Source organism: Opisthocomus hoazin, chromosome 3, assembly GCF_030867145.1.
Source record: "Opisthocomus hoazin isolate bOpiHoa1 chromosome 3, bOpiHoa1.hap1, whole genome shotgun sequence".
NCBI classification, from domain to species: Eukaryota; Metazoa; Chordata; class Aves; order Opisthocomiformes; family Opisthocomidae; genus Opisthocomus; species Opisthocomus hoazin.
The window spans coordinates 50386493-50413360 of NC_134416.1; the positions used below are offsets into that span (position 1 = coordinate 50386493).

Genomic DNA, 26868 nt, shown 5'->3' on the forward strand with positions numbered 1-26868 from the left:
GACGCGGCGCTGAGGGCGCCGCTGGGGCGGGGGGCGGCGGCCGCGCGGGCCGGCGTCGCCGGCTGTTGCTGCTGGCGCCGGCGCCGCGGTTTGGGGCCTGCTCCATCCCCTCCTTGCCCGCTGGCCGCTGCTTTCCCCGTTGCGCTCGGTAAACCCCGCCGAAAATAGGGCCCGGCCCTCCCCCGGCGTGCGACCGCCTCGCTGGCGCTTACCTACGGCTGGGGCGGCCCGCGGCCTCGGCGGGGCCGGGCCGGGCCGTCGGCGGGCCGCGGTGAGGGGAGTACGGCGGGGCGCCCGTCGCGCCTGTCGCCGCGGCGGTTACCGCCTGCGCGCTCTTCGCTTCGTTTCGACCGGCGGGCCGAAAGGTGACAAACCGATCCCCGGCCGGAGGGGTCCCGGCCCGGGGGGGTCCCGCGGGAGCGTTCTAACGCCTTCTCGTGTCGGAACCGGAGAGAAAGAACATTTTTCCGTTGCCGTGTAAACAAAGGAGTTGGTGTGCTGCGCTCCTGAAACTGCTGAGGGATGGTTTCTTCTATTGGATGACCTGGGATTAAGACACCCACGAAACGCGAGGCGAAGGGATCGGCGCACCTTCCCGAGTGGCAGGATGCTGCGATGTGGGTTTTCTCCCGATTCCTTCCCTCCCCCAAATGTTAAAGTATTTTTGGAATACTACTGAAATACAAATGGCATTTTTTTGTTCAGACTGAAGCGAGTTAAAAATTATTCAGGCTTTTGTGTATCCATCTGTTCAGTCCCTGCTCCCTCCTTCATCCCTCTTCCAGCAGCGCCCCTGTTCGCCTTGCCTTCTTGCTTTTGGTAACATTAAACCTTATTTTCCCACAAATGTATAGTTTACTGGGGAAGAAAAAAAAAGTCACTCCCAGCTACTGCAATGCTCTGACTCTTTTGTCTAGAAAATGAGGGGGGGCAGCCCAGGAGGAAGCAGAAGTGGCAACCTGATTGCACTCCCAAAACACTCACACAGAGCAGTCGGATGGTGTGTGGAGGTCCAGCTGCAGGCAAATCCCACTCTTCCTCCTCATCTTTATGTTCTAATTGGAAATGATACATGGAAGACAGTGACTTCACACATGACTGTGCCTCAGAAGTTCTTGAGAAAAATGTTGTTCCAACTGGCATATTTCAGGTTCAATAGTTAGGTTGTGTAAATTTTTTACAGTCATCCAGTTGTTGAAACAGCTACATATTCCTTTGTTATTTACTGCCACCTTAGTAACATTTAGAAAGAAAAGTCTTGCTATTAGGATCACTTATTTTCTATGTTTTTTTCTTTGACTTCGTTTTCTGCCTTTTCTGCCTCTGTCCTACTTCCTTTTTCTTGCTTTTGCATTTCCTCGCCTTTAGTGACTTTTTGTTCCTGCACCATACAAGCTTCATTCATGTCTCATCCCCTATGCTAAAAGTCTAAATCTTTAGTAATTAAGTACCTCATTAAAACTGCCTTCGAAATACCCTCATTGTTTTCGGTATTGAAACTACCACAAAACAAAAAAGCCTAGAGAAATTTATCAGTCACTCCCATCACAAATGGCTGTTTTAAGACTGAAAGAAACATTCTGCATTTGTTCCCCATCTGTTCACGGGTAGATGATGATCCAGTTGTTGATCCGTTTGTTTCATGTACGTAACATGAACTGAACTTCCGTTACTCAGGAGAGCTCTGGTGTTGCAGCGTTGGTGTTGGACAGAGGACGTTTGTCAAGGTACAGAGAAATTCAGTGACCTTCTAAAGCTAGTCTGCCTTTGTGGGGAGGTTTGGTTGGTTTCTGCTGTTTTGCCTGTTGCAGTCAGGATCAGACTTATATCTGGTATTTCTGTGGACACATGGAATAATCTTTTTAGTATTACATCCTTTCTATTCAGCTGGTGAAGAAATGAGACGAGTGTCTGTGCTGCCATTTAATTCATTTGCATCATTCCTACTAAGTCCAGGTGCTCCTAAGTTCCTTCTGTGCACATGCAAATGGTTGGAATTCATAGAGTCAACAGCACTGACTTTGCTAGAGAAAGAAAACCACTTATGCTGTTTACTGTATCAGAGCAGAGAGCCGGTGTGCATTCTCTGTGCTTTCATGATCAAAAAGAATGAATCTGCTCCTGAAATGAAAGATACTTTTTTCTGCAATAGATGTAGCTGAATCCCATAAAAATTGACAGCATACACAGAAACCAAGTGACTCAACAGAACAGTACAGTGCTGCTTTGAGGGACTTAAAGATCATGTCTAAGTGTAGAAGTACAGCAGAGAAGAGTCAAGTTCGGCTTATGGAAGAAAGCATTTCCTATTGATTATAGATAGTATTTACTGCAGGAGGTGGACCTGACACTGCGAGAGATCATAACCGTTGCTACTGTAACTGAATTGACAATAGCAAAATTGGGAAATGGTGAACTACGTTCCAACTGCAGCCACGGGAACTATGGCTAAAAAGCTCAGCATACCTAGCATGTATAAGTGTGTCGATACGTGTGTGTGTGTGTAAATATACTACTGCTGTCTCCACAGCACATTGTAAGCCCAATTGAATAACCTGCAAATACTGCAGAAAGATGGCATATTAAAATACATAATGAAATTCTACCTAAGCAATATTTATGTGACATTGACAGTGCAGATGTGACTGCTTTGACCACGGATAGAAGCAGTTATTACAGATGCATTTGTGTCTCGTTACTTTTTCTTGCGTCAGAAGAATGGCCACATCCTACTAAAATAACATTGGGTGCTGGTTTCTGAGCTTCGGTACTCAGTAAAGGCATTTACCTGCAATGCCTTTGAAGTTTGACACTGGACATATTTAGTGAGCTACCTGAAGAACATTGTTCTTTTTGTTTCGTGCATAGAAAAATGACTTTTGAGAAGTTCTACTGAAATTTTATTGTATAAAATAATATTCCTGTTAAGCAGAAATCTGTGAACTGCACTACATATGCAAGTACATATATATACATATATATGCATTGCTCTGATACAATGAAACACTGCTGCAATACATATTCCAGTTTCAGCTGTTACAAAAGGAATACTATCAACTATTATATGGAAACGCTATGTGTGCAGAAGGATTTATTCACAGCGTGACAATTCAATCTAATGTGCCACTTTTACAATGGAAATTATATTCTCTACAATTGAATGAGAGATGCTGAGTCACAAGATAATTAAAAAAATAGCCCAGAATGATACTAATGGAGACGCTGCATTGTCTGAATTAGTTTCAGCACAGTGGTGACAAAAAGCAAACCAGAATACTTGTTTTTGTGTGGATGTAAGGAAGCCAAACAAAGCCATTGTGAGTGACAGCTAACCATTTGCAGATACTGATGTTGTAGTTGCAGAGTATGTTTTCTACGATTGATTTAAAGAATGCGTATTAACATGCATTCAGGCAGCATGAGTTTCATAGCATTTATTACACTTAATGGACTTTTCTTTTTTAATCGTATGCCATGTGGACCTGAATCAACATCCAGAGCTTTTCAAATATGCTAATAATTCATAATAACAAGCCGGGAATCTAGTATTATCTGAATGATGTTACTGTATTTGGAAAGATGCCTGAAGCTCATGAAAAAAACCTAAAGGCTGTACTTCAGCATGTCAGTACAGGAGGGCTGAAACTGAATTTTGCTAAATACTAAATCAGATGCACAGAGTAGTCTTTTCTTGAGCACGTCATCTCTCCACTGGGACTGGAAAAGGTCATAGAACATGTAGAAGAGCTCACCCTTCCCAGAAAAAAAGAAAAAATAATTGCAACCATATTTTTCAGGTCTCAAATCAAGGTACACATTGTCTATTCCTAACTGTGCAGTGCTTACAGAACTATTAAGAACAGTACAATGTAAAATCTGAAATTTACCTGAGACCTATCTCACAATAGCAAATTTTCAAACCATGAAAGCTTTGATGATGAACAGCCAGTGTTCATACTGTTGGCTTCAGTGTTCACCACAATTGTCATTCCTTTTGTCTCAGACCAGGAATGGTGAACTGCTGCAAACATAGGGCTACTTCCTTTACTCCGTCCTAGCCCTCTGGCAGCGAGATAAATACTCGGGTCTTTTTTACGGCATTGCACCTGATCCAATACACCTGATTCCAGCTAACCTGAGATCCACTTTGCCTTCCCAACGGATGAGCAGTGGTACCCCTGGCGTGGCCAGCCTACCAAGCAGTCACCTTGCAGTCAAACTACCTCCAGGCAGCACCCTCCGTCATGCTGGACATCACCTCCACATACTGCAAATGTGGAGCCACTTTTCCCGAAATCATGGGGACGATTTCTATGAGAAGACCGTTGTGTTTGAACCAAGAACATCTTACAAGATACCATAAAAGCGCTGGAAAGGAAGTGTTTCTTTGTGCATATACTACAGTAGAGTAGGGATCCTGCCTCTGAGGCATTACACTCCAACTGCATACAGATCACACCTCCTGGCAGTTCTGTTAACGACAGAAAGACTCAGAGGAGCCGGAACTGTCTGCAGATGGCTAGCAAGAGTACTTTCATTTTTATATCACACAGTTCAGTCAAATCAAAAACACCGCAGCTGATAGTTTATCTTGTCTGCTCTTTTTTAGATGCTTATCTAGTTGATTGTATGGAAGTTGTTGTGTGGATTATAAATATGTTTGCTGCAATTACAGGAGAAAAATTTCAAGCTGTTTGCTTGTAGTGTCTGATTTAACAGAAATTACATATCTTCATGTCTAGAAGGTGATTCAGGAACTCCAAATGCATGCATGCTATTCCAGTACCGTGTTTCAGCCTACAGAATGAATTTCACTCACAAATAGATATGTAATGAAATGTCAACTCAAGTTATATGGCATATTAAGGAATTGTGAAGGTGTCCCAGAGGAATTACAAGCAAAATTCATACATCGTGCTCATGGTGAGTCTCAAGTTGTCAGAACAAACCAACAATTACAGGACAAGTATTGGTGGCCAGATCTTTATATGAAGGGCTGAAGCTTCCCTAAAATCGCTCAGCAAAATTAAGAGAAGTAACTCATGCAGTACCATTACAGCCTACTCCTTACCTTTATTTCTGCGTGAATGACTGACATCACAGCCTATTTGGGCAGTCACTCTAGCTATGTAGCTATCTTTTTGCAATAGATGACATCATAAAATGACCAGAGCATTTAAATTGTGTGACATCTGCTGCTGTAATTACTTCCATGTCTGTTTTCAGCCAACAATGAAAACTGTAAGAATGAGTACCATTTAACTTCTTACCATGTGCAGTTTTTTTCTGTGAATATATGTAAACAGTCATCATCAAGTTACCTTAAAGCTGATGAAGAACTAGAATGTTAAGGACAATTTTGAAAGAGACTTCACAGCTAACCTGGAAAGAAAAGCTTGGAAGACCTTCTCAATGGACTAGTTACAAATTTAAGGAGTAACATACCATGAAATCACATAAATCACTTCCTAAATTAATGCCTGGACAGCTACACACAGAGTTAAATGGTGCTAGGTTGAGGATCTCTAAACCTGCCATGTAGCACAATCACATACAAAACACACAGTCCAACAGCATGAAAAGTAATAAAGAACATTGTTGTACTTGGGATCTGCAATTCAAATACGGCTTTGTAAGTGCAAAACCCTGGAATCCTCTGAAAAGGGGAGTCAGCGTTTATGTTGTCTCTCAAGATTGTTGGGGGAAAAGGACTACATATATATAAGCTATCTTTGGGTTAAGTACACACCTGCTTGCACCTGCTTGCCAAGGGCAACTTAGAAATATTTTGAGTTGTTTGTGCATAATAGATGGCTTTCCCTTACCTTCTCTGCCTTGCAGGACAAATGATACAAGATAGTCTGGCCAGCCTTCTGCTAGCTGCAGATAACTAACTGCATGCATCAGAAACTTCTAGACAATAACAAAAATACAACACAGAGATAAAATGTTAGTTTATAAACACCACAAACTTCTTAAAAAGGAGTATGGTGATGCAGTATTGGTGATAAACGGCAGAGGGCATTTCCCAAATGCGCTTATGCAAAAAAGCAGATTCAGTCTGGAGAATCTCTTTGTGTGTGTAGGCTAGGCTCTTGCTGCAGACATGATGGTGGTTTTTCTCCTTTGCTGCTCCTTTATGGCTATGGAAACAACCATGAGTTGTACTACACTATATGATGCTTGGGTGCAGGTCAATAAACAACTCTGGTTTTGGTGTACTACATCAGATTTCTCTATTATTTGGACTGTGCTGTCTCTGCAGGAACAATAACCATCTTCTCTCCTGAACTTAGCAGAGGAATCTACGTGGGCTTGGAGCAACTCTGCTGATTAAGGCCCTGGCTCTGGAAGAGACCCCATTCACACCAACACTTGCCACATCAGTGCCATTTTGCATAATGACTTATGTTAGCCATCTAAATCTAAAAATTATAAAAGCCAAATAAAGAGCAAATAAAATAGTTGTTAAAATGAAAATATTTTCTTATTATCAGTAAAAATATATGTGTTGTAATCTGGGGCAGGGAGTGATCTCTGGCGGTGTGTTTGTAGTGTGGCTACCACATCAAACACTGGTCTGTAAACACCACGATAAAACTTTAAAATAAGTTTAAAATTTCTATGAATGTCACACAAGAAAACAAAAGTCTTAATTAAAAACATACTAGTCAGAACAATGAGGTTAAAAATTTTAATACCAGAGTGTTTGCTGATTGATTTCTTCATTCTTCTGTTTTCGTTCTTCGCTACCCTCTGCTATATCTCTCAGATAACCTTGTGCCCACAACAGGGCATCCCAAATTTTATTCTTGTGAGCCATCCATTTTCTATAGTCTCGCCATTCAACCACAGATCACTTATATTCAGACCTTTAATCAATAAATACAATTAATATTTTATATAATCTTTTACCTTTTCTAAGAAAGAATTTCCCACTACCGCTAAGAAGTAAATCTTTCATTTCTGTTCTGTATATTCAGTTCACCATTTTAATTATAGGCTACAAAACCAAATTATATAAACCCAATTATATTATCAATACTGAACACGACACCTCACAGTTTAGTTGGCATGGATTGGTCCAAAGATATTTCAAAGTTTAAAGCAAGATGAAGTCTAAAGCCCTTACTATTCTCAGATCTGTATCTTTTTCTGTTTAAAATGCATGAGTAGCCCACTGAAGTTCATGAGGCTACTTGTGTCAAGGAACATTAGTAGAACCAGGCTTCCAGCATGGCAGCAGGTAATATGTGTATGGGAAACTATTTGGTTGGATTGCTGAGGGCATGTGTAGGAGACACATACCTGTCATGTCTAGATCTGCCGTTTCTTTGTAAGTTAGTAAAAAATCAAAAGTGAGCGTAGCACTTTCCTAGTATGCCTAGCAGATCTTGTAGTAAGATATAGTGATAGCTCATAAAAATTAATTTTTGAATTTTCTAGTATCCAGATATTTTTTTAAAGTGTCCTCTTAAAAATGTGAGTTTATAAAGTTAATCCTGCTGAAGAAAGTTAATTTTAAATTACCACTTAAAAATGAATTCCACACACCTTCAGATGATTTTGTATATTTACCTAGAAGAATTAGCACCTATGGATGTTCACTGTCAGTACTGCAAGTTACCTACACGACTATACTGGGTTTTATATGGCTGTTGTGAGGTTTATGGATTAGAAACACTTTCACTGAATTATGACATGTTACTGTAAGACTAATTTGGAAAATTTAAGGATTTGCATGGCAGATGACTCCTCGTTTTAGAACTTGAGGTTAGGCCAGGGACAGGGAGTAAAGGTTACAAGGCAGACTATAAGTAAATGTGCAGTTCGTAATAAAGGTTTGTGGACTGTGAGCTTTTTAGATCAATCACTTCAAATAACTGGGTTTTATGTTCTACTCAACAATTATAAGCAGGAAAGTTTAAACTGTAAGGAAGTTATTTTGGGAAATGAAAGAATCCAACACGTTATTAACAAGAGAATATAACTTCTGATCAACTGCTTTTATAGCTGACTAGATTGGTCTGCTCAATTTGCATTTAAGAGCTGATTAAAATAATCTTATAATTTTCTGCATTCGGCATGCTGGAATTTATGGAAAAGTAAAGAAAATAGTTACGCATAATTGCTGAAAATGGTTGCAAAAAATAATGTGCTGCATGCACAGCATCTACCCGGCCTTTATCAAGGCCAGCCATTTACATACACGTGGGAGAAGTAACTGAAAATAAGACCTTATACAAAAAGGAGAAATTGCCTTTCTTAATTTGATTTAAAAGAGCTAAACTGGTTATTTATAAAAAACAAAGTAACTGGTACAAGGAGTGCATTAAAAGCAGTTTTTCAGAGCACACGACAATGTTTGGTATTAATCAGCACTGTGGGAATGAAAACATCATTTATACCGATCCAGATATAATGACATTTCAGGTAGATAAATTGGAGTGTTACAGCTCAGCAGCAAAAGGCCTACTATAAACCTTCCTTAAACAAAACACTACATGAGGTGGCTAAATTTTTAGATGGAAATTTGCCGTTGAGCAAGGGGCCAGCTCACAACCTATACATCATTTACATGGCAGTATACATTAGCTATTATGCAACAGAATCTTATAGTAAAAATACAAAGATGTGGTTTTAATCTGCCACTTGACAGAGATTACTGCTGTTTTTCAGATGATCAGTACTCGCTAAGCAGCCCACTCGTATACACTGCAGCTGCATCCTGTCCCAGGTCCAATCAGCCTACAATTAAATGTGTCCTTCCAATTTCAAAGAAAATATTGTTCATTTTTAGAAATCCAAATCAGGAGTAGTCTAAGGTTACTAAGAACTATACAATGCTGTTTCTCTAATTAACTCTTCTGAAGACTAGTTCTGTAAACATTTACATAGAGGATTCATTTCATGCATCCATGAGGTGATTGTAAGAAATGTTTCTCGTGCTTATAGGCCCAAAAGAGGCTAAGATGCCTGAGTTAGACTCAGACAGAAAAGCCTTAATCCAAATTCACCAACCCCAAAGTTTTCCCTTACAATTTTCCTTGCCTGGAAGTGCTTGGAAAGTCCTGTGGAACCTGCTTCTTGTGCTGCCCTTTCCATGCATGCTTGCCACCACGCTGCTTCTGTGCATGCCTTCTGCGAGCAGCCAGGCAAAGCACCTAAAACTCTACCTTAGAGACAATAAGCAGAGTATGATGGGACTCCTGGTTACAGTGATGTACTGAAAGAAAACAGTCTACTTGTAATCAAAGCATGTAGCAAGGCACTTAGTACTCCATCTCTGCTTCTGAAAAAGAGGGAGGTGTTGTCTTCTTTACTTACTTTTAAAAGAGTGAATAAGCTAGCTAGAATATGCAGATTTTCTTTGATAAGATCAAGTTTCACTAAAAATTACTGTAGCTTTACTCTTGTGGTTATCTGTATGTTATTAAAGCACTTTTTTCTTTTGGCATTTCCTCTGTGGGGAAGAGTTTGGAACAAGAGTTTCAAGTTCCAGAATAAATGGAGGATGGTTATTCTGGTCTGAACAAGAAAAACTGTGGTCGCTGCAGTCAGGATTGCAAACCAGATTTGTTTTTAAAAGAAAATCATATGTGAAATCCCGTGAGGCATGGAAGGAGGACGATGTTCAAATCAAGATGCTGTACTATCACAGAAATTTGACACTCAGATCCTGCCTCTGCTCCGTCTTTGAATCTCTGGAAGCCAGTTGCTTTTTCTTTAGCACAGTTCTCCGTCTCTAACTAGAGATATTAATATTTCATTTCTTCCTCCATTTGTCTTTCTTGCTTATTCAAATTGAGAGCTTGTCAGAACAGTGACTGAAAATCTCTTGGTATGTGTACATCATGAAATAAAGTGGAAACCTGATCTTTGTTTGGTCTCTCAGGCTACCATATGAAAGAATTAATATATACATTTGTATATATATTAAGGTAATTTGCAGTTGTATGATATTTGAAAAATACAATTTTCCCAGTGTAAAATTATTACCTCACCTTTTTTTCCATATAGACATCTAGGGAAAGGTGGATGTTGAAATGCGGCATGTGAATAGTCCACTCTGTCAGACTGAGTGGGAGAAAATTGTCAGCTGGCCAATGACAGCAGCTTTCTGGACATTTTGCACAACTGGAACACCACAAAGATATGAACCAGCAATAATTTTATCAGACTGCAAAACTGACTGAGTTTGGCAATTCTGTACAATGGAGTTTTCAGCACAGACACAAACATAAGAGTAAATTATTGTACTAGTGGCTATATATCCTTTGTAACAAAAATTCTCTTCCTCTCTTTATTTTTAAATAAGAAATATTAATTGTATGGCTGGATTTTTTTTCTGAGGAGTTCAAGACTCTGAGAAGGGTGAGGTAAACTCTCATACATCTATTCAGTTTCAAAGGGCCCCTTAAACTCAGATCTTCTCAGCTGTCACAATTTTGTGGCTGAAAACCACAAAACCAAACATTGTTAAATATGGTCAAAAGGTTTAAATTCAGGTGAAGCTGGTCAGGTTTAACCTGAAGAAAATTACTCTTTAAAAAGTTACTCTTTCCTGATTAAAATATGAGATACTGAAGAGAAATGGAGTCGTAGATTTAGTCATGCTTTCATTACTAAAACTGTGGAGCCAACATGGCTTGCCTTACTTATATAACTCCTATACCTCTGCTTTCCAATATTAAGACTACATAAGCTTATTTCAAAGTCTAGAGGAAATGAATAGGTTTTTACATTGTTTTTATATGATGCCAGGGTACACAACACCATTTGTACTGTTCACTTTATCCCCAAATAAATATATGCCATTTTCTGTGCAAAGACATGAGGTTTTTTTCATCAGCAGTGAGAGGAAAAAATGTAAGAGGACACTTGCCATATTAAACAATTTTTTGTGATCAAAAATGGAGGCATAAAAAAAATTACATGTAAAATGTGATGTATTGACTCTTGTAGCTGCCATTGTTCCATTTTTATTCCAGATTGTTATTCTTTTAAAATTCAAATTCTCAGTACTCTTTGAACACTGGCAGTAGCGTTCTATCTTCTACATTTGGGGATTTCAGCTTTCAGAATATTATTCCATCTGGAACTTATAGGTTTTGTCCTTTTTTCCTAAAGGCCAGATTTCAATAGCTTTCCGGAGCTCAATAATCCACATGGTATATTTCTTCCATTTTTTAACAGGCTCAGTGTGTTCCATAATTGGTTGATTAAAAATGTAAAAAGGTTGAGATGCAGAACAGTTTGCATTTATGCACCTATGGTATTTATACTTCAAATAGTTCCCTGACATTTTATTTGGAAACCGACATGTTCTTCTTCCAAATAAATAATTCAGATAACGTATTACATTTTTGTAACTCAGGAATGAAAGTCAATACTATTCATAGTGCTGTTGACATGCCTTCTAGTAATTTATGGAATAATTATGACCATATATGGGATATGTCTGTTCCCTGCATTTCTGATTTCTCTTCCTCCAATACATCTCGACAATGTTGTTGTAATTCATGTATATTGTACAGACTGAATATATTTAAAGACAGACAATTCAATCCAGACAAATACATGAAAAATATAACACAGCTGTTTGGGGCTTACTTTCTCCATGAGACCTTTACAGTAGACATTTTGTTAGTAATGAAGGAATTCTGCAATTCTATCCTTTATTCTTAGTCCATGAGACCACAAATGATAATTTGTACTGAATCATTATCTAAATCTGTTCAAGCCTCTAAAGAATTCAGATAATACATATATAAAGTGCTTTATTTCAGGAAGCAGGTGGTAGGCAATATTGTACATATATGGAAATAGTTCTTCAATAACTTAGCCAAACTTCATACAAACATCTAGCTGTACTTATCATAATATTCTTAGATTTTAATTTTCTCAGTTAAAAGAACTACTCAAAAGAATAAACTTATTTCCTCCGTAGTGTTTTTAATAGTTCTTCTTACAACTGTATTTTACAAGTGTTTTAATCTAAAAAAGTGTCATTCATGTTGAAAGAGAGAAAAGATTTCAAAGAACCACACAGAGATCTTTCAACTGACAATAATGCAAATTTAAAAATGGGGGATTAGACTCAAGGGAAGAAAATTGGTGGGAATTTTGCCATTGACTTTATGAGGTCATGATTTTTTCCAGCCCCCAATATATAACCTGGGAATGTTGATTTTACACATTCTTTTGAAATTCATGTTTCCGTAGCACATAGCTCATGGCTATCATTCCATGAGCCTTAGAATTCGTGAGGGCAGCAATATTAACAAGTAAAAAGCATGACTAATGCTTGTCAGCACATGTAACATTTTATAAATCTACGTGCATGTTGTGATTCATTATCATCTAAAAGCAGAGTTCCATCAGAAGTGACATGGCTATTCACTTTGTGAAAACAGCTCATTTTAAAAATTTCATTAGAAAGTAAAACAGATTTGTCATGTTCTCTGAACTGAGTAACTGAAAATATAATTAAAGTATCACTAGTTCGTTTACTGAGAGTAGTAAACTTAATTAATGGACTCCCTTTTATTTAAATTAACAATTTTCTTTAGGAGACCACTGATAATTTATTTAAACTAATTCCTTGTGAAAACTAAGTATTAGTTATGAAATTACTATTTCATAATGGAACCATAAAAAATGCAGATCAGATGCAGATGAAGATTGGCATTTTTAATTGTTTTTGTGTGCTAGTCATTTTCTTTCGTCATAAATGAACACTGATTATTTTCAGTGATTAACAAGAATACCCCAACAGTATCAGAGCATTTAAAAACCTTGGCTATTGGTAAAATGTATCTTGTGACATTTACCTGATTAATTCACAGAATTAAGAGAATAATCAGTTTCTGCATGTTGATCAAAAACTCAGCCCAGAGAAAACATATTTAAAAGAATCAGAGGTAGATTGCTGTCCTAATTACATACCATCTGGTAAGTAGAACTGTTACTAAATCCAGAGTGGCAGAATAGGGAATTCTGACTAATTTTAGTGTAATTATTTAACATAATTTTTTTAATGGTAGAAATTGTTTACATTTCTTTATCTCTCTGGTCAGAACTTTATCTTGTGGAAAGCCATAGTAGAGGTGCTCTGATTTGGGAGGATGTTCATTATTTAAATGTAACAGAAATATAGATAGTACAGAAATATATCTGCGCTCCATGCACCAAATATATAAATACATAAGCTTCCTGTACCAGTGAATGTTTTAGATTATTTCCATATATATAATATCTCTAAAAATTATGAGGGATACTGTTATTACGGGAACACTAGCCTTTTTTAGAAACAAACTGCAGAACAAATGTTACTCGTAAATTGTGAGACCCACAAATGAAGATGTGGTAGGTAATGTCTTTCTGAATACTCGGATAACCAAGAGAATATTACTTTGTGTAGATTTTGTTTTTGTAGACTGTGAAGTCATTACAGAAGAGCTATCCAGAGAAATGAAAAGATAAATCTGAAATGGACTATTTTTGGTTTTTGAAAATACAATTTTCCTGTCAAAACAAAGGAAGTCTACACCATCAACAGGAAATAATTGACTTCAATAAAGGAAAAGGTCTCCGTTTGATACCATACCTATTTTTAAATACCATGTTGCTGGAAATATGAACACTGCATTTGTAGATTCTGATTTAGGATGATGTTTCCCCCTCTCTAATTTACATTTTATTTGAAATAAAAATTTCAGATTCCACTTTCATCTGCTTTCATATTTTATTTCAGATAACTCCTTCATCAGCCAAGCACTTCTTCCCAAGGCTCTGCTGTGCTTCCTGTAGACTGAATCTTCAGGGTGCCTCTGGGTTCTCACTTATGCTCCAACAAAGCAGGTAAAAATCCAGATGATAAAATGGTGACTCTTAAAGAAATTAAAATTCTAGCTAGAATATAGAACAATATTTCCACTGTAAAGGCCCAAGTAATGTTAGCACTTTCTGAAAACTCCTAATGTTGTATCAGTTAGACTATTTTACTCAATCTATAATAGCTTTTATTTAATCTGTATCTGCTGCAGTATTTTTTAAATGAAAGGTCCTTGGAAGAACCTTTTTATCCAGAAAAGGAGTTTTGTGTGAAATATGGGGATACTAAAAGCTACAGCAGTGGTATATCCAAACTACTAAATGCAAACTACTAAGTGCATTTTTAATTACTGTAAAGAAATGAAACATTTCTTTAAAATGTAATGAGTTCTTTCTTGACAAGTCCACATGGTTTCATTTTCACCTTTAAAATAAACATCTGTTCTTACTTCTGAAGGTATTTAACAAGTTTAGCAAGTATTTAAAGTAGGTTAGAAAGGTAATAGTTTATCTGTTTGCACAGACCAATATGAATAGGGAATCCATTTTTATCTTTCTCCTTTGCTCTATTATTACATATACTTCTAGGCAATTTAGATAGTGGGTAAAATCATTCACAAGCATAACAGTAAAAATAAGTCAAAGAAAATTCTGCCGGTATTTCTCCACAATGTAATGAAAACCATTAGAATGCTTTCTCAAAATTTGTTGCATATAGATTATTTAGTTTTGTGCTCTCACCATATACTGTACCATGAAAATACACTGCAAATAGAAAAACGTAATTTTATTGTTCAGTAATATCCATGGTGATAATGATGTGAATTAAGAATGCCACTATCTCCAACTAAAAGTTATCAAACAACCTGCATTTTAGACTTACATGAAATGTTAACTAGATTAAAAATTCATTACACTCATTATAGAGATTTCTGAAATTCAGAAAAAAATCTCTTTCAGTATTGGATTCCTTCAAATCTTTCTTAAGAAGGCTATTTTAATAAGAGTTCAAACTATAAAGTATAATTAAGGGCGTAAGAACATCACTGCTGTGAGTACCCGGGCCATTGTCAGTATGGATGATTTAAATCTTTGCATTATCTAGGAACATGCTGATAGTTAGAAAACACAACTGCTTTCTCACAAGTCACTGAAGTGTAAGGTGTTTAATCTGCTTTCTTCCTGAAAGCTGATCAAAACTATGCAATTTTAAGACCTTAGACCTTCTGTGACAGAAGTTTTGAATGACGGTTCAAACAGGGAAGATGTGTAGCTGAGTAGATCAACTGCAGTCTGAAAAAAATGAAGTGTATTATGAAGACAATTGTATCGCTTGCCATATGTGAGAGGTAAGATGAAACTATTGGCAAGACTTCAGCTTCTAGACAGCTTCCAAGTTATTAAACATTTTTTGTTGCCAGGAGTACACTTTGGAAGGTGTTTACATTGGCTCTTTTTCTCATTGTTAAGTTTATTGTAAATTCTATTTTAAAAACATTGAAAAAGCATCTCAAGTTTAGACCACTGCTTTCTGCTGCTGTTATTATATTATGTATAAATATACTGGCCATCTAAGATATATTCAAGTGCTTGTCCTGGTTCAGTATCATCTCATAGGAGTGCTTAGGTAAGGAAGGGTTCTTAGGTAAAAATACTGGAAAGAATACATATGTTTTTCTGCATTGATTGTAATAAAGTCTTCTAGGTTAAAAATTCATTTGAAGGATACGTGTTCTTTTTATGTGTGGAGGTGTGTATACATTCATGCACACATTAGTCTCAACTAAAGCCTGTGGAAAGGTTGTCTTTGTCCTCTGTGGGCTTTGTATGCCTTTTTGGATAAAGATTCATGACACTACATTGTTGCAAAGTAAGAATTTTAAAAAGGGAAGTGATAACACTGAATCAGTGGAATAGCAACTGGTAGTGGTTTTGCTAATGCGTAATTTCTAGTTAGGAATGCTAACAATTATGTATTAATGTACATATTTCTGGGTTATGTAGAAACACAGATCCATATTTTAATGTTTCTTACAGAGAGATGTATTTCTTTGGAAGAAAGAAAGATCCAAGTCCTCAGCTGGTTTAAATCAATGTTTTGTTTTTGCTTATTTTCCTAAAATTGTTTTTTATGTCTTAGGTTGAGAATTTTCCAGTCCATAACTTACCTTTAAATGAATATAAGGTCAACCATAGTTTTACCAACAGTATTATGTCCTTTCACACAGTGATGCATTTCCATATCTATTATTAATGCCTTAGTTGCTACTGTCTGTTTTAAATTACCTTGTGTATATTATGCCTGTAGCTTGTGTTTGTGTGCATTATCATCACATGCCTCATCTTGTTTTCCTGCTCTAATCTGAGCCAGGAACTTTTCTACTTAAGTTCACGGCAGCAGCTTCTGAGTTAACAACTCTGTCACAAGAATTTGCATCTCCCACCTCATAACAGTAGGAAGACAATGTCTGTTTCTCTGTACCATGTATTCTGATACCAGATATGATCTTTGTCAGTTGTTTAATACAAGCTAACTCGACCCAAGGGAGAAACTCTGTTCCTTTAGTGAGAGTTTCTTTTAGACTTCCAGGATTCAACAAAAATTGGTTAGATAGAGGTATATGAGTATTATGCAGAATTCCTGTTACAGTAAGAGAGTGCAACAGAGATGGCATTTATATATATAGACAAGGTAATCCTGTAAAAAAGTTTCTGTTGGTCACAGAACCTGCATTTCAGCACATGAAATGTTACGGTTTTGTGAGAGGCCATGACAACCGTCATGTGCAAGGGTATTAGTTTAGGCAGCCAAGACACCATTTCTAAGAATAATATTTGGCATTCCAGCATTGTCATAGCTGCAGTCTGTTCTAAAGAGAGTTGCATGAATAATTGAATATTTGCCTTCTCAGCCAAAGTGAAAAATATGTGTGGTGGGAATGAGTCACAGAACCAAATTTGTGGCTTTTCACACTAGGAAACAAAAAGTTTTATGCTAAATTAAACATACTGTTTGTTATGCAACACAATTTTTATTTTCACACCAAATTGCTTCTATTCAGTAACCCAGTAATGAAGCAGCCAACCCAGATGCAAGAAATCCATATCTAGTGTTTCTTTCTACCTTAAGGAGCTCTAACTCACATTTTCAGTCCCATGAGGGATTAAAACAATGCCTCACCAAATCTGACTCAAATACTTCACCATTTCACACCGAATCACAGAATAACTGAGGTTGGAAGAGACCTCTGGAGGTCATCTGGTGGAACCAGATGTACTTTTTTTGGAGTACTGTGTCCAGTTCTGGGCTCCCCAGTTCAAGAAGGATGAAGAGCTACTGGAGAGAGTCCAGCGGAGGGCTACAAGGATGGTGAGGGGACTGGAGCATCTCCCCTACGAGGAGAGGTTGAGGGAACTGGGCTTGTTCAGCCTGAAGAAGAGAAGGCTGCGAGGGGACCTTATAAATGCCTACAAATATCTGAAGGGTGGGTGTCAGGAGGATGGGGCCAAGCTCTTTTCAGTGGTGCCCAGTGACAGGACAAGGGGCAATGGGCACAAACTGAGGCACAGGAAGTTCCGTCTGAACATGAGGAGGAACTTCTTCCCTCTGAGGGTGACGGAGCACTGGAACAGGCTGCCCAGGGAGGTTGTGGAGTCTCCTTCTCTGGAGATATTCAAGACCCGCCTGGACAAGGTCCTGTGCAGCCTGCTGTAGGTGACCCTGCTTCGGCGGGGGGGTTGGACTAGATGACCCACAGAGGTCCCTTCCAACCCCTACTATTCTGTGATTCTGTGATTCTGTGAACCCCCGTGGCTTAAGCAGGGCTAAATAGAGTGTTTTTGAGACCATAATAAAAAATGTGAGATTTAGAACTAGCTGGAAAATCCTCTCCCTCTAGTTTTCATATGAAGCTCTTCTTCATTGCTAGAGTAATGATCTGAAGTGGCTTGTTTTGATTGCATTTGACTAGTCTTTTTCAGTTATGAATGTAATTTGAATAATTACAGCACACTATTATAAAATTGACAAATACATTTCATAGAATAGTCTGTAAGATCCAATAAAGAAATCCTTCAAAAAATTCCTCTTTTGTGTCCTTCCATGAACTTTTATAAAACACTCTTGCTGTTAAGTGCTCTTTCCAATGATACAGCTACTTTGGGGTGTCATTCATACTTTGCCCTGAAATGTAATTGCAAAAACTGGGGATAGAGCAGATATTATGAAGTGAATCTGGGGCACAGATTCTATGTTCCCACATAAGACAATACTGTATTATTAAAATTTTGCATAAAGGCTGAAAAAGTAAAACCTCTTTAAAAGGCAACCTTAGGGTCTGGGTTTGTTCTGAAAATGTACTTAATGAAAACTGTGCGCTGCTAAACAAGTAAATTTTCTCCTTGAATCTGATGAAACATTTGTAATGCATGTAACGAGCAACTGTGAGGAGAGGGTCAGCTTTATATATTCCTATTAGCATTGCAGGGTGAGTTGGACTATCTTGCTGCTTACGCAGTGCCAAAATTTGTGTTAAGCCGTAGTCAGTTGCACTTCGCACATTTGTAATTAAAGACACAACTTGGACATCTAACAATTTAGTAGTGATGAAATATGAAAAGGAAGGAAAACCAAAGGGAATAAAAGCTGGTTTATGTTAGCAAGATTTTGGTTCAAGGCAGTTTCAGCCACTTACACAAACCAGACTGGGCAACTGCATTCAATTTCTTGAGGTGCAGCCCAGAGACATAGCACAGGAGGAGGCAGGTTGTTCAGTATAAACTCCCGTTCTGGAGGTTTTGAGTTGTAAATTATTTTAGGCACCTCATTCTAAGTGAAAGCATTGGGTTAAGTTCCTTGTTAGCAGTTAGGTGTAGAAAAACTGCTGAGGATGCTGGCCTGGTGCCTCTACTGACATGGCTTAACATCTCTCCAATATTTGTTCTCTCATCTTCTCCATTAGTGGAGAAGATACATAATCCTGTGTTTGCTTTTGTAATCTTTTCATCATTCACATACAAATTTCTCACTTATGTTGCAGAAGGAAAGATTCAAGAAGCAGACTCTGAATTTCAGTATCGCAGATCAGCATTCAGTGCTAAGATCTTGGCTTCTTACAGCTTTTGTATGCCCTGGTGCAGCCTATGTAGGCTGGAAGAAATCGCACAATTGGTCATACGGTTTCAAATTTTCCTATTTTGCAACACACACACCATGCAGATCAATGGCCCTTCCTTTGCGGATTGATCTAGTGAATGTTTTACTGACAATAACAAATTTAAAAAAATAGCAGTTTTGGAAAGTGGAAGAAGCCTACAGAAGAATAAAATAATTCATTTTTTAGAGTATGGTGCCTTTTTGCAATATTCTCTAGTGTGTCATTTTACATTCTCTGGATTGTAAGATAAGTATGTGAAAATTCACAGAACAGTGACATGTAGTACATTTTTAGGATTTTTCTTGTTCTGTTAAGGTCCTAATCAGTCTTTAATAAGGAAAAAATGTTGCAAGAGAGGTGTAAAGAGATGTTCATTGAAAGTACTTGGTTGGTATCACATGAGCTAGCAGCTGATGATCTCCATGGTTTTTTTGCCCATCATATATGTCTACAATTTCATAATTGTAAAACTTAAGAGTGGTTCTTATTACACCTATACATGAGTAAAACATTATATACTGGTCCTGCTTTTATCAGAGTAACTTTTAAATTCTAACCTTCAAAGAGTGTAACTGTAAGAATAATCTTCATGCTCTTCTAAGAAAAAAAAAAGCACCAGGCAATGCTTGCTATGAGATTAATGAATATATTAATACACTCTTGAAGCTTTATTCCCATTTATGAATAAATTATGCAGCTAACTACAAAGGCACTCAACTTTTGGGTAAATCTAGTTTTTACTAATACCATCTACATTTTTCAAATGTAGCAGATAGCTGGCAGCTATGTAAATGATTTTTTTTCTTAATGTGTTTAAGAAATCTACAACTAAGGATGACCACAGTACTCTTATGATAGCAATCAAAAGATTAGACAACATGTTCTTTGTCTCACCATAGTTACCACAATCAATAACTACTCCACAAGATCAAGCACAGTAAGGGTAAAACTTGTCATATATTTGTGTCTCAAAAGAGCTCCTTTTATTGCTTCAAGAGTGGTTTCCTTTTTCCTTGGAAAAGCCTAAAAGAACGCAGAAAATGTGTATTGCCAAACAAATAGTGATAAATCAAAATATAAGAAATATGTGTGACAGCTTGGGGGTCTGAAGCCCTGGTTTTAGCCTGGAAAAGTAAAAATATCTGTCATCTTTACCTATCTCCTTTCTCTAGTCTTGGTGAAGATAATTGCCTCAAAGTTAAAGTTGTAGTTTCAAAGCCTATAAAATATCTTGGAACACGGTATTTCTTCTCCTGATAACTGCTGCCCCATAGCTTTCTTGAGTACTGAAGGGTATTTTTTTGTTCTCTTAAAGGGTATTTATTTTGAGATATCTATCTCAGTGTAATATCATTAGAGAGATAAGGGTAGTTTTGAATTCCAGAGTGCCAGTGCTATTAGTTCCCCTCATTGCATGGATCACAGAATCACAGAATGGTTGGAAGACACCTCTAGACCTCATCTGGTTCAACCCTCCTCCTCAACCTAGAGCCGGTTGCCCAGGACCATTTCCAAACAGATGACCTTTAAAGGTCCCTTCCAAACCAAACTGTTCTATGATTCTATGATTCAAATGGCTTTTGAATGTCTCCAAGGATGGAGAATCCATAACTTCCCTGGGCAACCGTCACAGTAAAGGCTTTCCTCATGTTCAGAGAGAACCTCCTGCATTTCAGCTTGTGCCCGTTGCCTCTGGTCCTGTCACTGGGCACCACTGACAAGAGCCTGGCTCCATCCTCTTTACCCTCCGTTCAGGTATTTATTATTAATATATTATACATGTTAAATATATTATCAATATTATTATTGATGAGATCTCCCCCAAGCCTTCTCTTCTCCAGGCTGAACAGTCCCAGCTCTCTCGGCCTTTCCTCCCGGGACAGATGCTCCAGTCCCTTCATCATCTTCATGGCCCTTTGTCGGACTCTCTCCAGCATGTCCCTGCCTCTCGTGTACTTACGTCCTGTGTTCAATAAGATTGCATTGAGAAAGTAAGGTGAGGTAAGGTAAACACTTCACTACCCTTCTGTTTTTTTCTCATTAAAAAAAAATATATAAATATATATATAGACTGGACTTGAACATACTAGAACGCACATAAAGATTTTTTTTTTTTCCTGACATGGTGCAAAGTGTCAAGAGAGAAAACAAAGGGTAATCTGGGAATGAACATAAGCCTATATTAGTTCCAAGGCACTGTTTGCCTATTTCCCTAATTAAATTTTAGCCTCCTACCTTTAAAATAAGGAGGAAGTATAGCAGGCTGAGCATAAACTTCTCAAGAGGGAAACCTCGGTTTAATTAAGTCCCGTCTGAGCCCTCTCTGAGTCCTGGTCTCTAGTCAAATTTGAGTGAAATGGCATTTCACATCATTATACCGTTGTGCGAGAATTTCTAGGAGTAGGTTTTAGCAATCAGGGGTGGCTGCAGCCACGGGGACTGGTCTGGACCGGGTTGGTTAGCAGCCAGTGATTTACGCAGGGAAGAACTAAACGGGCAAGGATGGGCTTTATTCTTCGAGACAGTAGTTCCCAAATATTGGACCGTGGAGCACTGTCAACCAGCATAAATTTTCCCTGCGCAGCCAAACTCGGCAGCAAAGTTTTAACTGGGAGCGTGTAAAACCGAGGTGGTTTCACAGCATCGGCCCCGCAAGCGGGAAACCCCCCGATGCGTGGGGGCACGGGGCGGGTTTCAAGGCGCGAAGCTTTCAATGCCGAACTCCCCACGGGGAAAGGAGGGGGAGAGCCGGCAGCGGCCCCGCACCCCCGCGGCTGATGTAGCTCCCTCAGAAAGGCGAGCGGGGCGAGGCGCGGGGCAACGGCACCACGCTCCTCCCCGAACCCCCCCTCGCCGGCCGCCCCGGGCCCCGGGCAGCCGGCGGAGGGTCTCACCCCCCACCCCCCCCGCCCCGGTGTGCAGCTGCCGCCGCCGCCCGTCGCTCCCGCGCGTTCGGGCCGCGGCCGCGCGCTGCCGCCGTTGCCAGGATAACGGGCGAAGGGACGCCGGGCAGGGCGGCGGCGGCTGCAACACCCCTCCTCCCCCTCCCCGCCCCGCTCCCGCCCGGCGGCGGCGGGCGCCCAGCCGGAGCCGTGAGTAGCGGGATGCGGAGGCGGCGCCGGCGGGTGGGGGGGGGAGGCCCTCAGAGCCTCGGCTGGCGGGGCGCGGTGCCGCCTGGCCACCTCAGCAGGGGAGGCGGCGGGAGGGAGCCGGGGTGCTGCCGGGCTCCGTGCCGGGCTCTGCTTGTGCGGGACAAGCGCCCTGACGCTGTGTTTTATCGTCCTCCCGGCGAGGGCCTCGGCGGGTGCTGCTGGCTGGGCCCCGGGCCGCCGCGGGAGGGAGCCGGGAACGGGGCTGGTGGCCGAGAAGGGCTCCGGGCCGGGCCGGGACAGGGCGGCCTCGGGCACCTCCGGTTCTTCCCCGTTGACGGCGTTATGGCGGCGGCCGCGGAGGCGCCGGAGGGAGGCCCGGGGCAGTGCCCGGGCGGGGGTGGCTTCCCCCCGCTGCAGAAGCGTTCGGCCGCCGCTGCTCCGGGGAGAGGTTCCCGGAGAATGGCTCGCTGGGGCTTCCAGCATTAATTCCCCTTTTCTTCTTGCAGGGCTTGATGCAGCAGCTGAAGCAGCTTGGAGAGATCCGGTTTTTCAGCTTGTACGCCTAAGTAGGCTCTGCCCTCTTGCTGCTGAGTTACTCTCAACTGATTTCGAAGAATACAGCAAACTTTCTGATCCATCACTTAAAAGAGCTTTAAGCCTGCCATTTTCACGTTTCAAATACGTGCCAAACGTTTTTGCACGGGCTCAAGAATGTGATGAGTCACTACTGGAGACTGATTAAAAATCAGATTTTTTTCCTCCACAGAGGGTACAGCATTTATATATAGTTTCTCTTTTTTTTTTCTTTCTTTAAAAAGCAAAATGCATAAGGCTAGAAAACAGGAAAGGACTTCTTGTGGGAGTTATTCCACAATTTTATTACCTTCCAAAAGCTCTTGGGTTGTTTTTTAAAGAATGGAATCTCTTAGTTTCGCTCCGTATTAACACCATGCCAAAGTAGAGTAGACTTTGAAGAAGATATTTTGAAGACCTAATGGAAGGAAGAGGTGGCTGTTACTACAATGATGATGATTGACCTCTAGTTTCTGTCAGTCTTATTATTTCTTTGGGAAAATAATTAATGAGGAATGGAGGAATTCATGACAGAGAAGGTTTAGTGGACTTGTTCTAACAGCTCATAGGGTTGTAAAGTTTTGGTCACACTCCGGTCACAGGAAATTAGGTGACTATAGTGAGGAAATACATTAAAAAAATTTATAAAGCACTGTAGGCTTGACTGTTGTGCTTCAGTAGAATATGCCCCAAGCAGCAATCCCTTCTTGTTTTTCTGTATAGATCATATTAAGATATATATTGGAAGCTGGGGGGTTGGTTGCGATCCCAAGTGAAAATCCAATGTGTGTGACCATTTTGGGACTGACTGTGTTCTTTCAAATTGCCCCGACTGGAAAATTGAATACGTTTGCTAGCACAATGAGATCCCATTTGAATATGCTTTGGGGAATTCAGAGATTTACGAAGGTTTTGGAGGTGTTTGATTTGCAGTCCTTGAAAATTGTTCCTCATAGCGCTGCAGCGTGGCTATCTGTTGTGAGATAGTGCCATTATTGAATAAAGAAATCTACAAGATGGATACATGTGTGTATTAGGCCTGCTTCCCTACTGAGGGGCTCTATGTTATTGTAAATGCTCTCATCTTTTCAGAGCATACAGCTATGAGAAATTAAACTTTTATGGTAGTAAAATATCTGACTTTTGGATCTGGTATTCTGATGTAGATAATGATGGTCTGCTTTATAGGTAGGCTTTGGTAAGCCCGTTTGTAAAGAGCTTTCAGATGGGGTTAAGTAAAAAGCGGACATGGTAGTAGTAACTGCACTCTCGATAATCGTTTCAGGTTTGATACCTTCCATAATAGGACAGGTAGATCTGGAACTGTTGACATGCAGACCAAATGAGGGAAATTGTTCCCTTCTGAAGGGCAATGTTAGAAGTTTTATTTCAATTTGGATACGAGACAGAGAACTTTTCTATTCCTCTTTCAGTACTTGATGCAGTTTTAGATGAAATTATCATTTGGAAGATTGCTGTTGTTACCGGAAAGCAGCAAAATAATTCACTGTCTAAAACTGAAGTTTGGAGTTTTAGAAAGTGGGTGTTCTTTATTGCAGCGCGGGACGCACAGGGTATAGCTCTGCCGAAGTGTGCATGCCGAAAAGACACAACTACTAGCTTTTTATGCTGTGTTAACATACATATTCATTACATTTCTGAGAAATGCTTATCATATTCATATTTTTTCCCCGAGAACTTATTAGCATATGTTAATGTCCTTCATGCACATCTGTTGGCGCCTCTTGGTGGTTGTCGGGGGTCTTCAGATGAAGGCTGGTATTCTTCATCACGGTGTCCACTGGTTTACCTTTGCTTCTGTGCAAACTCAGTTCTAAGATGACATATACCGTGTGTCTTTCGATGTTGCTTTGTTCTGGTCTTATGGTCATCTTGCAGCTTCCTTATCTCTGTAGTTTGCACATCTGCTCTCCCAACAACAGCTGCCTAAAGGTACTATTCAGGAGTCTCTTATCTTACAACCGTCCCAATTATTCACAAAGAACCAAGACTTGCTTTGGTTGTGCAATGATTCTGATGACCTAAAGTGAGAACTTTTATCTACATCCGCTACATCTGTTACATTTGCTAGATTCACAGGTGTCACTATCCACACTAAGTTAATACTGCAATAGTGGCCCAAAATATTTGCTGTTGTATTTTAAGATCCCATAAAAGTTCTACTGAAATCGATTTAAATGACAGTAAAATTATTTTTTGTGATACTTACAAGATGGCTTCTGAAGCATTACACATGATGTTAAAAGAGAGTCTGGAGTAGGAATAGAAATCCTGTGGTTAAAAATGTTCTTTATTTGTAAAGTGATACAATCTCCTAGTATAGAGAGGTCTACTTAGCTGTTCCAGCTTTCTGTGGGGTTCCTGATTTTGTATACTGTTATGATCTTTGTAATAATTGCAGCATGAAACCATTGAGTTTAGATAGTATTCAGGCAAAGTGATTTTAACTGATTTTGAATTCTGTATCTCAAAGTTGGACATTAGATATTTTACAGAACTTTTCTGGTTATCTGAATCAGTTGCCTTCACAGTGTAAACGAGAAACAGCTTAACAGTGAATACTGAGAAAATCTGGATCACTTAGGCTCTTCCTATTTAACTTCAAAGGACTTGTCTGTACACAAAACTTGTGCCATGAACTGTGATGAGGCAGGTAATGCATTAATTTGCCTTGTGTTAGGCTAACTACATGCATCTAAACCACTGGCGTGGTTGATCACTGCCATTAAAGAGAGTAAAGACGCCAAGAATTGTGCCAGTCTGTGCCAATGGGTAAGAAATTAAACTCTTTCTCTAGCAAAAAATAGGTCTTTATATGACGTTTGAACTGTGTACATGGTGTGAACTATGATATCTTCTGTGAGGAAGGAGAAATTTAGAGACAGAGTAAATCTAGCAAAAAAAAAAAACCCTTTCCTGCATTCTTTTTGCTCAAATATGTAATAAAATCTCATATAAATTTTTTAAAATTTATTCGTTTTACTGTGTGTCTTTAGCTTTGAAAAATTGAGCTGAATTACTGAATCATGGAGCACAAACACCAAATAAAGGTGTCACGTTTCCTAGGTAAAAAGTTTTACGGTTTAGGATGTCTCATTTTGGAAGGTAGATGGTGGGAAAGAATTGCCTTGAGCGAGCAGCTGCTCCAATCAGTTTGGGTATATTGTTGATTTTCTAATTAATTTTAACTTTTTAGTCTTTTTTTTTTTGTGGTTCTTTTTCTTTTCCTGTCATGCAGAGCTTTGTCTTGGAGCTGTCATCTTCTAAGATTATATTGCAGGGCAGGTACAAGAACGTAGTCTCAATGTAGCTGTATTGAGCTGTATAAATTAATCTTTGATGCTGAATCCTTTTAAAAAAGCAGTCTGAGACTCTATAATTTTAAAATATTTTTCTATTAGTTTTCTTTTTAAACAAGACTTCTATATAGCATCAAGAAATAATTGGCTGCTAAGATCTGAGCAGTGCCACAAAATACATCTTAGTCCAACTGAACAAGAATGTGTTTATAGTTACTCAGCACTTGGTTTGGAATTTGGCGAGATCTTCTCTTCAAACTAGAAAACACACAGATGCGATGTCGTATTATTTAGCAGTGTTGTGTTCCCTTTTTTATTTTAAATGGATTGTATGATCCTGCCAAATTTTCAACTCATTTTGTTTCTCTAATCTTTGCAACTGAACTATTTATATAATACACTTAATGGCTAAAATTGCTATTTACCTTCAAGTCCCTCTGAAACATAAAGTAATAAAATACATACAGTTTAAAATTGGAAATCAAATAGACATGGATCGGCATTTTAAAATGTTTATTTCTCCACTTTTTCTCTTTGAAAGAGCATAGTATCGTCATGTTAGGTAAAAACCATGTCTTATGCTTGGCACTGTAGAACAATGGAGGTACTCTGTGAATAATACTGACAGCAAGGGCTTACTACCTGATTCTTTATCAATTTGGACACAGTGTCTTGCTGGGAGGAGCTGCAGGCACTCTGGAGAGCAGGATCATTTGGAATTTGAAATGGTCTTGAGAAATAAGAGAACAGGATGTAAATCCCTAAGAACAAGCACAAAGTACTATCCGCAAGCAGAAAAAATGTATGCAGAGGAGAAGAAAGTGCTGTGCAAGGTATCAAAAGACCTGTAGGTTGAGGTGCTAAACATGAAAACCAGTAGCACACTGTTGT

General features: G+C 39.2%; 1 long non-coding RNA gene across 2 annotated transcripts; it reads left to right on the forward strand.

Moving 5' to 3' along the window:
• The first annotated feature begins 186 nt into the window (after positions 1–186).
• Positions 187–23790, forward strand: LOC142360853 (uncharacterized). 2 transcript variants are annotated; one of them, XR_012763442.1, is made up of 3 exons: positions 187–617; positions 13757–13863; positions 22591–23790. It is a non-coding gene; the product is annotated as an uncharacterized LOC142360853 (long non-coding RNA). The 2 variants fall into 2 exon arrangements; XR_012763441.1 differs by lacking the exon at positions 22591–23790 and adding an exon at positions 15874–17286.
• The last annotated feature ends 3078 nt before the right edge of the window (positions 23791–26868 follow it).